The sequence below is a fragment of the Phocoena phocoena genome, chromosome 17, assembly GCF_963924675.1.
Source record: "Phocoena phocoena chromosome 17, mPhoPho1.1, whole genome shotgun sequence".
In the NCBI taxonomy this organism is placed as follows: domain Eukaryota; kingdom Metazoa; phylum Chordata; class Mammalia; order Artiodactyla; family Phocoenidae; genus Phocoena; species Phocoena phocoena.
In genome coordinates, this window is record NC_089235.1 from 64,990,805 (window position 1) to 65,002,546 (window position 11,742).

Sequence of the window (11,742 nt, forward strand, 5' to 3'; positions counted from 1 at the left end):
GGAGGGGAGGGAAACTCCTCCTCCCTGGAAGAGCATAATACTAGAGTATCCCTGGCCCGATGAATTAGGGATGAGGCCCCAGAACCTGCCACTGTAAGTTATGTGTGGCTGGTTGAAAGGGTGGCCACCAAGGGTGGAGCAAACCAAGGCATCTAGGGGATGGAGATGGACAAGGCAGTTTGGCAGCTCAGGTTTTTGCTCTGAAGAGCCTTGGGCTGGCCTGGAGGTCCCTGGAGTCTGGGCTGGAACCCAGGGGTTTGAGTTGTCAGATCTGGGAATGGCCCTGCAGCAGTGCTTCAGGAAGCCTTGAGCAACCAATGAGGATCCCGCATTACCTTGCAGCTCCCAGGCATAGTCCGCTACCTCCAGATCCAGGCCCCTCACCAGTCTCATCATTCTTTCCTTCTCAGAGTCACAGCACGTCCTGTTTGTTGCTGGGGTGGTAATAGATGCTAAGGCCACAGCGTTGCTGGGGTAGAAAGAACACGGGATGCTGAGGGAGCACAAAGGAGGGCCCGCCAGCCCAGCTTGGGAGGCCAGGGGACACTTCCCAGAGAAGCGACAGGTAACCCAAGACCTAAGGAACAAGGCTGTATGGCTGGGGCGAGGGATGCGACTCGGGCTGTTTCAGTCCAAGAGAAGCAGGGGCAAAAGCCCCACACATGTCTTTCGGTTTCCATGTCCTCCCCCGCCACCAAGTTGTCTCAGCAAATGTCTTCCTGTTGCCCTTCTCCGGCTCAGAAGCTTTGCCTTTGCTGCGGAGGCTGGAGGGACAATCCTTCCTCCTGGTGGCCTCTGAATCCTGATGCACATGGCATCCCGAGTCGTGCTCTGCAGAGGGCATCTCCCTGCCTCCCAGCCCTGTTTGTATTTGTCCAACACTCCTGGCAGAGGCAGAGGCAGAGGCATCTTTGCTTTTGTTTTAAACTGTGTTTCTGTCCTCACTTCACCTTTTTATTCCTTAGTTCCTGAAAACCCAACAATAACACCAAAAGCCCTTTGGCTGCTGAAGGTTGTTTTTTTTTTAAAAAAAAAATAAATCCATTTATTTATTTATTTTTGGCTGCCTTGGGTCTTTGTTGCTGCACGTGGGCTTTCTCTAGTTGCAGCGAGCAGGGGCTACTCTTCGTTGAGGTGTGCAGGCTTCTCACGCGGTGGCTTCTCTTGTTGTGGAGCAGGGGCTCTAGGCGTGTGGGCTTCAGTAGTTGCAGCACGTTGGCTTCAGCAGTGGTGCCTCCCGGGCTTCAGAGAGCAGGCTCAGCAGCTGTGGAGCGCGGGCTTAATTGCTCTGCGGCATGTGGGATCTTCCCGGACCAGGGCACGAACCCGTGTCCCCTGCATTGGCAGGCGGATTCTTAACCACTGCACCACCAGGGAAGCCCCTCCTGAAGGTTTTTTAAACCCCGGTCCTGATGACCGCCGTCATGAGGTTAGAATGACCAGGGCTGTGGAGTGTCCTAAGCTTGATTTCACAGCCTGATGAGAAAGCTTTGGGAAGGTAAAGCTTACTGGGGTGCCAAGAGCTCCACAGGTGGGCTCTGTCCCCGCATCCGGCTCGGTCTGGGTGGAGAGGGGGTCTGCAGCCAGAACAAGCCCTCCTCCTCCAGCGGCCAGTTTCCCCTCTGCAGTCGTCTTAGGGGTTTGCGAGTATTGTTTTTCCTCCTCTGAGCACCTTGTCACTTCCTCGTGATTCCAGCCAGCCAGGAAGTTAGGTTTGGTTGGCTTTGGCCAGTGGAATGCGAGCTGAAGTGTTGAGGACTGCTTCCAGCTTTTAAGCACTTGGGTGCAGATGGCCTTACCTCAAGATGGAGCCCCTTTCACCAGCCCAGGTTTCTAAGAGACTACAAAGAACAGGACATGCCTACCGCACTGACCTGCAGTGGCTAAGTGGTATGAGCAAGAAATAAACTTCTGCTGTTTAAGCCACTGAGAGTTGGGGCTGTTTCTTACTGCACCATGATCCAGCCTAGCCTGACTGAGAAAATCTCGGGACCCACTGATGTGAGGCTGGGCCGTTCCTTTGTGGGACTGGACTCTCCAGGGCCCCCAGCCTTGGGCTCTTGTGCCAAAACATTATTTCCACCAGGGGACTACGTGGCTTTTACACACCTGGCAAGGCAGTGCTTGAAAGCCAAAGCAAGTCCTTATCCAAGTTTCCAATCCTCCCAAACCTAGTTTTGCCCAGCTTTAATTCTGCTCCAGGCGGGACTCACACCTGCAACTGCCTTGGCAGGCCTGTTTGCTGGGGGCCATCCTGAGACGTACAGAGTCTCTCCTACAGTGTGAAATTCAATGACAGCAGTGGAGTGCCCATCGTGTGCCAAACAGATTTCAGCAACAGGCAAAGAGACCCAGCCTCACGTCTGTCCTGGAGAATGCCAGAGTCAGCTGGGGGCGGTGCCCACGAGAACCACCACCATGAAAAACATGAGAGAATGGGAATTCCCTGGTGGTCCAGTGGTGAGGACTCTGCACTCTCACTGCCGAGGGCCCGGGTTCGATCCCTGGCTGGGGAACTAAGATCCCACAAGCTGCGCGAGGCGCTGCCCCCCAAAAAAAGAACATAAGAGAATGAAAGAAATTGTATGGTCATGTTCAAGGGGGGACACGGTGGAAACACAGTCCCCAACCAGGGATCTGGGATACTATTACCCACCTGTAGGGTTATCAGCCAGGACTGGGGTGTTGATTGGAATGATCATCCCTTCCCCTCAGGCCTCCCTCTCCTAGAAATGATCTGTGGCATTCATTTGGTCCTCACCAGATCTCCCTATCTGTATTGTAAGAGGCCAAGGGCATCTTTGCAGGCCCCCCGTGGGTGGTCCCACACACAATGGATGCTGACTGACTGGTCAAGGAGCTTTGCTCCTGAGGGGGTCAAACATTCAGATCCCCCAGGATGACCTGTACTTGCCCTCACCTTGACCTGGGCTCCCTGCCTCTCCTCTGCTGGCCCTGCTGGCCTGGCCTAGAAGTGCTAGAGCCGCATCTTCACGTGATTCATTTTCTGGACTCAGTCCAAAAAGCTGTTGGACACAGAGAAACTGTCACTCATTTTCTCAGCTTCCTCCTGAAGAGGAAAAACTGTCATCAGAGAATGTAAATATTGCAGACACACGTACGAGTATAAACGACCTTTTTCCCTGGTTGCTCACTGCATATCCACTGAGATAGACATGCTGCATCCCAGGGGCTCCATACTCCACTCCTCTGCAGGGTGTGGTGAGTGAGGGTGTCCACACGACGATGCGCCAGCCTGAGTGGACAGAGAGGCCCAGAGGAGGTGGCGTGGCGTGAGGCTGCAGTGTGTGCGCAAGGCCAAACGTGAGGGGAGGGTGGAACCCAGCCCTCATAAGCGTGCTTGCCAAGGCCACCTTCCTCCACTGCCTGCTCACCGCGCCAGGCAAATTCACACAGACACCTTCTAGGCCGGTGGGCTGGGCTCTGAGAACAGAGTTTCTAAACCCACCCACTGAAATGGTTGCTAATGAGGAAGCCCCAAGCTCTCTGAACCTCATTTTCCCTGTGATCCTGAAGCGCACAAGCCAGGCCTCTCCACTGACTTTTCAGAAATGGTGAGGACCTGTCCATTGGGGCTGCTATAACAAAATACCAAAGACTGGGTGGCTTATAAACCACAGACATTTCTCACAGTTCCGGAGGCCGGGATTCCAAGATCAGGGTGCCAGCATGGTTGGGTTCTGGGGAAGGCCTTCCTCCTGCTTTGCAGATGGTCACCTCTCACTGTGTCATCACATGGTGGAAGGGACAACCTAGCTCTCTGGGGCCTCTTTTCTAAGAGAACAAATCCTAATAATGAGGGCTCCATGCTCATGACTTAATCACCTCTCAAAGGCCCTGCCTCCTAACACCATCACCTTGGGGATTATGTTTCAACACGAGAATTTTGGGAGGACACAAACATGCAATCTATAGCAAAAGGTCATAAGCATAGAAGGTATCTGAGAGAAAAAGAAATGAGTAAGAAGTCCTCTCAGGGGATGGGAACATCCCTTGTTTGGAAGAGAGTGTATTTATTTGCCAGGGCTGCCGTAACAAAATACCACGGACTCGGTGACTTAAACAGCAGACGTTTATATTCTCACAGTTGTGGAGGCTGAAGTCCGGGATCAAGGTGTCAGCAGGACTGGTTTCTCCTGAGGCCTCTCTCCTTGGCTCGCAGATGGCCATCCTCTTGCTGTGTGCTTATGTAGTCTTTCCTCTGTCCATATGCATCCCTAGTGTATTTTTTTTTTTTTTTTTTTGCGGTACACGGGCCTCTCACTGCTGTGGCCTCTCCCGTTGTGGAGCACAGGCTCCAGACGCGCAGGCTCAGCAGCCACGGCTCACAGGCCCAGCCGCTCCACGGCATGTGGGATCTTCCCGGACCAGGGCACGAATCCATGTCCCCTGCATTGGCAGGCGGACTCTCAACCACTGCGCCACCAGGGAAGCCCCCTAGTGTCTTTTTGTGTGTGCCCAAATTTCTTTTCCTTATAAGGACACCAGTCAAATTGGATTACGAATTTAAGGAGATGAAGTTGACAAAGTATGGACTTTTGATGGCTTATTTTATGTGTCAACTTGACTGGACCATGGGGTGCCCATGTATTTGGCTGAACATTGTTCTGGGTGTTTCTGTGTTTTTGGATGAGATAAACATTTAAAATGGTAGCGTAAGTAAAGCAGATTGCCCTTGCGAACGTGGGTAGGCCTCCCCAATCAGCTGAAGACCTGACAACAAAAAGGCTGACTCTCCCCCAGGTAAGAGAGAGTTCCTCCTGCCTGACTGCCTTCAAACTGGGACATAGGTTTTTCCTGCCATCAGACTCAAACTGAAACACTGGCTCTTCCTGGGGCTTGAACCTGCTGGTCTTTGGAACTAGACCCCTGGCTCTCCTGGGTCTCCAACTTGCCGACTCAACCTGTAGGTCTTGGAACTTGACAGCTTCCACAACTGTGTGAGCCAATTCCTCATAATAAATCTCTCTGTACATAAGTAGCTATAGATATAGACAGATAATATAGACACGGAGATGCAGATACACATACAGCTATAGATACACACATCCTATTGGTTCCGTTTCTCTGGAGAATCCTGACTAATACAGATTTTGGTGCCAGGAGCTTAAAGGTCTTATCTCCTAATACGGTCATATTCTGAGGTACTGGGTTAGGGCTTCAATGTATGCCTTTTAGGGGGACACAATCAGGCATAAGAGGCAGGCCTCCCGTGTCGGCCCACGTGGCCAGAGGAGCCCCGGCTCTGTACACCCACCTGCAGCTGCTCGCCCTCCGCCCCCACACACTCCCCGGCCGCGCTGCAGGACAGCGGGCACCTGCGTCACCTCAGCTGGGCCTCCGGAGATGGCCCTTCTCAATACAAACTGCTCCTCTCTACCAGCAGAGCCAGCGCTTGCTTCTGGTAGCCGGCTGCTCTTCGAGAACGGCGGCCCTAAAGTGGAAAGGTCCCAGGGCCAGCTCCCCGATTTTTCCCCCCAACGCCCACAGCTGTGCTGTCCTCCCAGCGCAGCTCCTGTGAGAAGCACACCAGCACTGCTGCTCTGGGAGCCCTCCCTGTGGCCACAGTATGAAGCAGCATCCAGTTCAGAGTCCCGTGGCTGAATGATTCTGTCCCCCGTCCTTGGAGGCCAGCCCTGGCTTCCATTCCCAAAGGGCCTGAATTCATGTATTTAACCACACGCTTGCCCCCAACCCTGTCCCCCAGTATGCCAGGGGCTGGGCAGCCCGCATGGATGGAAAGAGCGGTGTCCCAGCTCCCAGAGGGCTTATGTGATGGTGCCAAGAGCCTCCCTGCCTCCAGCGTTTGCAGTTCCCTGATCGGTGGTTTGCTAGGTCTACAAGGGAATGAAGGCGGAAGGAGAGATCGAGCTGAGACCTGAAAGTAAGGAGGACTCACCTGTGCACAAGGCAGGAGGGGCAGTGGGCAAAGCCATCAAGAATTTGGCCTTTTCCAGGTGGGAAAGCCCTTCAGGGTAACAAACTCCGCAACAGTGTGGATTCCCCAAAGCGTTGGGAGCTCTCAGTGACTTGAGTTCACCTCCACCCTCCACGTTAGTGCTCGTTATCTCCTAGACCCAGAAAACACATATTGCACGAATAAACACGTAGAAAGTGAAACCAGATTTATCGGCTTAAAGCACAACCCTAAACCAGCCATTCCCGGGCTCAGAGACCTTTCATAGCTCAGTATATCCACGCCAAGTCAAGTTCCCTACCAGGCACTCAAGATCATCCATAATTTGACACCGGTTTACCCGCCCAGCCTCATTACCCACCACATCCCTTCACACCCGCTAACCTGGATGACCAGCCTTCATGTCCTCCAGGCCTTGGCTGCTCTCATCCCTCGACTGCAAAACCTTGCAGGCCTGCCTTCCATTCTCTGACGAGGCTGCTACAAACCACCCCCTCACCAGGTCCAGCTCAGATGTTACCGCCTTCGTGAAAACCCCCTTCCTCTGCACTCCTGTGCTGTCAAGTCCTCCCTCCTGATCCTTATTTGCCACTTATGTGGATGTCCTATTACGTCTACTAGAGATGGAAGCTCCTTGGAAATAGGTCTTGTCTAATATGTATAAAATGGATAACTAATAAGAACCTGCTGTATAAAAAAATAAAAATTAAAAACAAAATGAATTTCTCAAGCTTTTTCAGTCCATGATACCAAGCCAAGGCCCTTCCACAAACCTGGGCTCTATTAGATGACTTGCCAGAGACAGAATTATGAATTCCTGGTAATTACTAATGAAATCAGAAATGAAGTCCTTACCATTTGATTCAAGTCATTCCAATTCTGAAGATTAACACCAGTTATAAGAACAGATCAATGATATTCTGAAACTTTGTTTTTTTAAAAAAACAAAACCAAAAAACCTCAGTTACTAGGAGAAAACTGATCCCCTTTAGCCATGCAAAGCATGAGAAACAACCTTAAGTCCTTGGTTCTCTGTCAACCTTACTGTTCTCTAGCACACCCAGCAGTCTTTGTTCACAGCAAAGCTTAGACTCTTTACTTACAATCTCTCTCTCACCTGTGGATCACACCTGAGTAGGAAAACTTTTGCACCTTTTGTTTAGGATAAAGCAATTCTGTGGTCCTTCTCCCTAGGGATTCCATTCAAAGTCTCATTTCCCTCCAGCTTCTATAGAGATTGCCTTACTGTCAGTAAAATCATTCAGCCTTTGCCCGGGGTTGATTATGTATCAAGGGCTATGTTTGATGATTTGGAAAGAAAGGAGACATTGTCACTATCCTCATGTAGCTCACTGCCTAATGAAAAGGACAGAAAAGTTAAACGTGTCACAGGTGGAATGTCAGAGGTAAGCACAGGGTACTAAGGGGGCGCGTAGAAAGGGATCCAAACTGAGACTTAGAGAGACAGGAAGTATTCTGGAGAAAGGTGATGGCTAAAATAAATTCTAAAAAAAAAAAAGAAAATAGGTGTTGTGTCTTATCTTTGGTATCTCCTACAGCGATGCTCTATCAAGGTTTTACAAAAGAATGTCATTTAAAAAAGAAATAGCCTTCTGAGACACAATGTCTTATTCTTAAACCAAGGTTGAAAGGACCCAAGTGGTCCATACCAGGATTCTTTGGTTGCAAGTAGCAGAAACTGAAACTAGCTCAAGCAATCTTAAGTTATGGGTAGGTTACCTTGTATATTGGTTTCCGATGGCGGCTATAACAAATGACCACAAACATCATGGCATAAAACAACACAAATGTATCACCTTATAGTTTCTAGTTCAGAATTCCCACATTGGTTTCACTGGACTAAAATTAAGGCGTCAGCAGGGCTGTGTTCCCCCCTGGACACCCTAGGAGAGAATCTGTTTCCTTGCCTTTTCTAACTTCTACAGGCCGCCTGCACTCCTTGGCCCATGGCCTCTTCCTCCATCTTCAAAGCCAGCCGCACAGCATCTCTCTGACCCTGACCCACTCCTTCTGCCTCCGTGTGATGGCTAATTTTATGTCAACTTGACTGGCTAAGGGATGCCCAGATAACTGCTAAAACATTATTCTGGGTGTGTCTTGAGAGTGTTTCTGGAGGAGACTGGCATTTGAGCTGGTGAATTAAGATCACCCTCCCCAGTGCAAGTGGGAACCATCCATTTGTCAAAGGCTTGAATGGAACAAAAAGGCAGAGGGAGGATGAATTTGTGCTCTCTGCTTGAGCTGGGACATCTACCTTCTGCCCTTGGACATCGGCACTCCTGGTTCTCGGGCTTTTGGACTCAGATCAAGACTTACACCATCAGCCCCCTGATTTTCAGGCCTTCAGACTTCAACTGAATGGTATTATTGGTTTTCCCCGTTCTCCAGCTTGCAGAAGGCAGCTGGTGGGACTTCTTGGCCTCCATAACCACTTGAGCTAATTCCTATACTAAATCTCCTCTCACATGCATCTGTATCAGACCTATTGGGTCTGTTTCTCTGGCAAGTCCTAATACACTCCATCTTCCATTTGCTAAGATCTCAATGACTACACTGGGCTCACCTGGGTAATACTCTCTATTTTAAGGTCAGTTGATAAGCAACCTTAATTCCCCTTTGCATTGTAACCTAACATATTCACAGGTTGGGACACCCTGGGGGACGAGGACATCTTTGGGAGCCATTATTTCGCCTACCACACTCCAGGTGTTTCGTGGAGGCCTCAGCCAAGACTGTAGCTGGGCCTACAGAACAGGAAGGGCCTGGAATCAGGAGGCAGCAGAGCAGAGACTGTCCCTCTGCCCCTTTCTGGGCATCTCTTTCATCCTCTTTCTGCAGACCTGCTCTATCCCCCATTCCATTTGGCAAACACAGCCACCCCCCAGTTTTGACCCAGTTTCAGACAAGAGAAGACTCATTTCTACATCTCTAGGGGAGATCCTGACTGGCTCAGCTTAGGTCAGGTAAACCCTGCTTCCTCTCTCCCATCATTAGGGGCAGTGAAGACAAATATGGCTGCCAAGTTCCCAGAGATCCCAGAGATGGGGGGCAGGGTGGTCGTCAGCCCAAGGGCTGAGCAGACACAACATCAAACTTTTAAGTGACCAAGTCATTCTGTGCCGAGGAAGGAGGAAAGGATAAGGAACAGTAGGCCCCAAGCAAACAAATGCCTGTCCTATTTCTCTGACCTCATTAGCAAAGTCACCTGGTGGAGACACTTCGATTACGAAGACAGGATTGGAGCAGCCCTAGGCTGTGACTCATCAGGACCATTGTTTCTCGAGCTTTGGATTCTTTTGTATAATCCTCTCTGGTTTTTGTTTGCTTGTTTGTTTTCACGATTAAGACCTTGGAAAATCGTGTATAAATTACTTTTATAGATGAAATTTCAAAAGCACTAGAAAGCTGCTATTTAAAATAATCATTTTTATAAACATTGGCCTTGGATTTGCTTCATAGATTTCCTCCCTAGGTTTTCCTAAAATGAAGCCCATCTTTGTTGAAATGCAGTACCTCACAGACAGGTGGGGGCACCTGTGGCGCTGGCAGTGGAGCTCTGTACGGACTGGCTGCGGGCTCACCGGGCTTCAGGCCGTCTCTTCAAGTGCCTGGGGCTCCAGCAAAGCAGCACTGGGCAGAAGTCACGGCACGTCCAGGAAGCTGAGCTCCGCCACGAAGGGGCAAAGCAGACACACAGTCCTGGAGCTTATGACGTAGCCAGGAGGATTCATACAAAGAATATTCAATTACGATTCCATTAAGCACCTTGCGGGGTGAATAAAAAAGCAGGCGCTCTGACAACATTTAAAGGGGGGACCTGAGCAAGTCTGGACTCAGAATCATCTTGTCTGAGAGTGACCTTTGCGCTGGGATCTGTAGGAAGGGCAAGTTTATGGCAGGGTTGAGGGACCACAGGGAGGAGTGTTCCGAGTAAAAGTAACTGGATGGGCGTAGGGCTTGGGTGGGAGGACACTTGCCGAGTTCAAAGACATGAGAAGAAACCAGAGTGAGCTGGGGTGAAGTGGGCTAGGGCCAGACCACACGGGGCCTCCCAGGCCTCAGGGGAAATCACTGAAGGACTCTGAGAGCAATCTTTATTTGTATCAGATCTCTTTGGCTATAGTACAGATTGCAGGGGTGTCAGCATATGAGAGACAAAGGACTCTCAACAGCTCAAATTCTGGGCATGACCATGCCCCCTTGGGAGAAAACACTGAAGACAGGCCTTTTGAGTCAGGAGAGGCAAGAACTGCCCTTGGGTCCCATCCCACTCACTGGAGGGCAGACAGACATCTCTGTGCTTCACATTTGCTCACCTTCTGAGTGATTCGTTCATCAACAAGAGGGTGGGGTTAGGAGGCAGGCGCAAGATGTCTTTACCATAATCATTGCTCAGTTAATTACCTTCACCATCTGTGCTGGAAATGATCAAGATGACTTGTGTGTGATGACACCCAGAGATGCCCAGGCTTCCTGGGTTGCCCTTTCCTGCCCTGCGTTACAGCTCCGGTATACAGGAGTACAGGGTACAGGAGGCTGGGTTCTCACGTGGGTGGACGCGCTGCTGCCAGGAGAGTGAGGTGCGGCGGGAGTGAGGGTGTGGGCAGATCCACGGAGACCACTCAGCGGTGCAGGACAGCGTTGATAGTGGGTCTGGGAGGAAAGCCAAGGGGCTGCAAGCTAGAGGTCTGGGCAAAGTTAGAAGGGGACTAACTAGGATGAGACGGGAAACCTAGAGAAGTTACGAGGGAAAAGGGCATATCCAGGAGGCCGAGATGAACGGGAGGAAGGGCTTTCAGCTACAGAAAGAGAAACGGGCAACGCTTCTGAGCGGACTGTCTCAGTACTGTCAGACCTTTGGGGTATTAACCTTTTGTGCAAAGAAAGATGCTGGCCGATTAATTCAGGGATTCTTCTCCACAAACATTTGGCGAGATGCCAGGTGTTCTGCCCTCGGGATACAAATATGAACAAGACAGTCCTGATTTTACAAAGTTTAAAGCGTCTCATGGAAAACAAACAGGCTATGACAAGACAGCATAATAAGGGCCAATACAGGGGTCAAAGAGCAGCGCGAAACCTACCACCACTTGGGGATCAAGACTTCTGGAAGCTGAAATCAGGCGGACGCCTGTGAGACGAATACGAATTAGCCACATGAGGGCAGTGGGTGGGGAGAGGTTCCAGGCTGAGTTGCCAGCCTGGAAGCGTAAAGGTGACAAATAGGGCACATTCAAAGGTTGGGAGCGGGGAAAGACGAGAAGCCCCTGGGAGCCAAAGGCTGTGTCGTGAAGGGCTTGGCAACCACGGTCCCTTTGGGCTCTATCCTGCAGGCCACCCACAACCAAACCATAAACTCCACAGTAACCAGTGTCTCCATGGCAACCACACAATGCCTGTCCCCTAACAGGACCCAGTAAGTGATTATTAATGACTCAATGAAGGGATGGGGGGCAGTGGGGAGCGGTAAAGGGGTTTCCATACTTTTTAATGGTTCCTAAAAATTGAAATGCCTGTTAAATATAGTCTTGTTTCACATTAGAGATAAATGACTAAACCTGCAATCGCTAAGTCACGTTCTCACTCATACTAAAAGAGTCTCAAACTATAAACAAAACCAGACCTTCGTCTGTTTTGGGAAGGGGCCTGGGAAAGGGAGAAACGAGCTGGTGAAGTGGATAGGAAATCCTGATGACTTCACCTTTTTGCCCAGGGCTGGAATTTTCTTCCCTCTAATGAGAAAAAAAAAAAATTAAAAGCTGTGTGGGACCACTGGGCATATA

At 50.4% G+C, this 11,742-nt stretch overlaps 1 non-coding gene across 1 annotated transcript; it reads left to right on the forward strand.

The window, feature by feature from the left end:
* Positions 1–2,443: 2,443 nt before the first annotated feature.
* TRNAE-CUC (transfer RNA glutamic acid (anticodon CUC)) lies at positions 2,444–2,516 on the forward strand. Its single transcript has one exon. It is a non-coding gene; the product is annotated as a tRNA-Glu (tRNA).
* The last annotated feature ends 9,226 nt before the right edge of the window (positions 2,517–11,742 follow it).